This window comes from Asparagus officinalis, chromosome 3 (genome assembly GCF_001876935.1).
Source record: "Asparagus officinalis chromosome 3, Aspof.V1, whole genome shotgun sequence".
Taxonomy (NCBI): Eukaryota; Viridiplantae; Streptophyta; class Magnoliopsida; order Asparagales; family Asparagaceae; genus Asparagus; species Asparagus officinalis.
In genome coordinates this window covers 16710208-16713185 of record NC_033796.1, presented here as the reverse complement: position 1 = coordinate 16713185, position 2978 = coordinate 16710208, and positions in this window count along the sequence as shown.

Genomic DNA, 2978 nt, shown 5'->3' with positions numbered 1-2978 from the left:
CCTCACGTCAAGCTTTCCCTCGTTGACGTGATAATAGGCGGTACATCCGAAAATTCTGAGCCTCTCATAATCTGCATGTTCCCCTGACCACACCCTATAGGGTGTATCACCATCCAATGTCGAATGTGGAGAACGGTTCACAATGTAACATGCTGTAGCCACCGCTTCTGCCCACCATTCGTTGCCCAATCCAGCATAAGATCGCATACTCATTGCCTTCTCCCGCAATGTTCGGTTCAGTCTCTCCGCGACCCCGTTCTGCTGTGGTGTTGACCTGACTGTCCAGTGTCGAACAATGCCCTCCTGATCACAGAACTTCTTGAAAGCACCATCTGTATACTCTGTACCGTTATCAGATCTTAGTGTCTTCAATTTCTTGCCCGTCCTGTTCTCAACCATTGCTTTCCACTTCTTGAATGTCTCGAATACCTCATTCTTATGCTTAAGAAAATAAATCCAAGCATATCTCGAATGATCATCTATGAACGAGACAAAATACCTGGAACCACCCTTGGAAGTTGTCTGAGCCGGACCCCAAACATCCGTGTGCACATAATCTAGTATACCTCTGCTCTTGTGATTGCTTTTCAAGAATTGGACCCTGTGCGCCTTTCCGTACACACAATCCTCGCAAAAATCCATGCAAGGTTTCTTCAGATTCTTCAGCAAACCCTCCTTACCAAGCAGAACCAGACCCTTCTCTGACATGTGCCCAAGCCGCCTATGCCATAACCGGGTGTGCTCACATGGGTCTCCACCACTTCCATCAGTTCCAACCGCTGCATCTCCTGTCACCGTCGTACCCGAGAGAGTATATAGATTACCGTGACGAACACCCTTCATCACTGTTAGGGAACCTCGAACAACCTTCTTTACTCCGTTCTCTGTAACAATCTTGCAGCCACCGGAGTCTAATGCACCCACTGAGATAAGATTCTTCCGTAAGTCAGGAACATGTCTCACATCTGTCAGGGTTCTGACCACTCCATCATGCATCTTGATTTTGATATCGCCAAGCCTCACCGTTTTACAAGCATGGTTATTCCCTATTAATACGGTTTCACCATCAATGCTTTTATAGGTAGTAAACCATTTTCTATTTGAGCACATATGGTAAGAGCAACCCGAATCAAGAATCCACTTACCGGAGGTATCTTCGCTACCCGTAACAACATAGCATTCTTTATTGCTCCCTTCCTCCGATGCGTAACTCGCCTCTTCCTTGCCTTCTCTTCTCTCGGTCTTGTTGTTGTTCTTTTTCCCACCTACTCTCTTGTTAGGACAGTCGACCTTGAAATGCCCAACTTCACCGCATTTGAAGCACGCTCGTCCCGCAAGGGGTCTCGATTTAGATCTAGACTTTCCTCCCTTGCCTTTTCCTCGCTCATTGCTCCTTCCTCTAGCAAACAATCCCTGCGCTTGTTCTTTGTTACCACCAGTAGTCATGTCACCGGTTGCAATCTTTCGAAGGTCATCCCCTAGAAGCGCCGTTCTAGTCTCATCCATCGTCAAATTGTCTCCCACAAGCATCAATGTTTGCACCAGGTTCTCATAAGACTTCGGCAGAGATAGAAGTAATAGAAGAGCCTGATCCTCATCTTCTACAGTCACATCGATGTCCTTCAGATCCGATATAATCCTATCGAACTTGTTGATATATTCCCGGATTGATGAGCCCTCCTCCATCTTGCAAGTATACAATTTGGATTTCAAATAGATCCGGTTTGTTAGACTCTTCGTCATGAAGGTGCTTTCTAACTTCAACCACACGCCCGCAGCCGTTTCCTCTCCATCTACCAAGAAAGCTACATCCCTTTCAAGGCAAAGGATAATCGACGCCCGTGCTTCCAGATCCAGCTCCTCCCAATCCTCATCAGACATATCCTTGTGCTTCTTCTCTTTTCCCGCCAAAGCTTTGTGCAATTTCTGCGAAATCAACGTGTTCTTCATCTGCATCCTCCAATAGGAAAAATCATTCTTCCCATTGAATTTTTCAATCTCGTATTTTCCAACTTTAACTGTTTTACTTGTTGACGCCATCCTCCGCTTGTATTAGTAAACCGCTTCTCTCGAAAAAAATTACCGAGCACCACCTCAAATCAGAAGCTACACCACTCCCAATCTGAATAACAGCTCTGATACCAATTGTTGGGCGCAGAGTCACGCCCACCGCCGCGGAAGCGATATCAACTGAGAGAAAGCCCTGGCTTTTGTTGTCCCAAAAGCACAAGTCAACCTCTATATTCTTGTTTCTCAAATGAAACGAGAATAGATAATGAAATTCTTATTTCTCAAAGGAAACAAGAATTGAAAGTGATATATTTCATCAAAGTGAAATATACACTCTTCCTCTCATCAGCTCTAAGACCGAATTTTGAGGGATCCTACAAGCAATAGCCAACAACCCAGAAAACAGTAAATACACGAGATTTACGTGGTTCGGCAAACTTGCCTACGTCCACGGGAGGGGTGAGGGGAGATTCCACTATAAGGAGAACACCGACGACTTGTACAATCCACAAGCTCGTCTCAAAGAAAAAGATCTGATTTTTACCCAAAAGAAATTGACCTCTCTTTTGTAAATCCCTATTTTCTCTCTCTCCTCTCAAATAGCCGCCAAGAAGAAACAAATAAACCTCTCTGACTTTTGTGATTTTCGCCTGCAGCTTTTACCCACAAGAAGCCGAAATCCTCTTTGTTTTCTTCTTCTTCCGCAGCTTTCCCTTACTGCCGAAAAAAGACCCTGTCCTTTTTAATTCCCTCTATTTTTTCAGCAAAACCCTAGGTGCATAGGTATTTATAGGATGTTATGTTGGGCCGGTTAATACCCGCTGGCCGCTGCTTGCCTTTTCTCAACTCACGTGGAAACACGTGGCCCCCACTCACGTGAAAAACTTCCGCTCACAATTCTCCACCTCGTACATCATTTGATAAACCTCAAATTTTGTACGAACACCAGAAGAACACCGCAAACATCA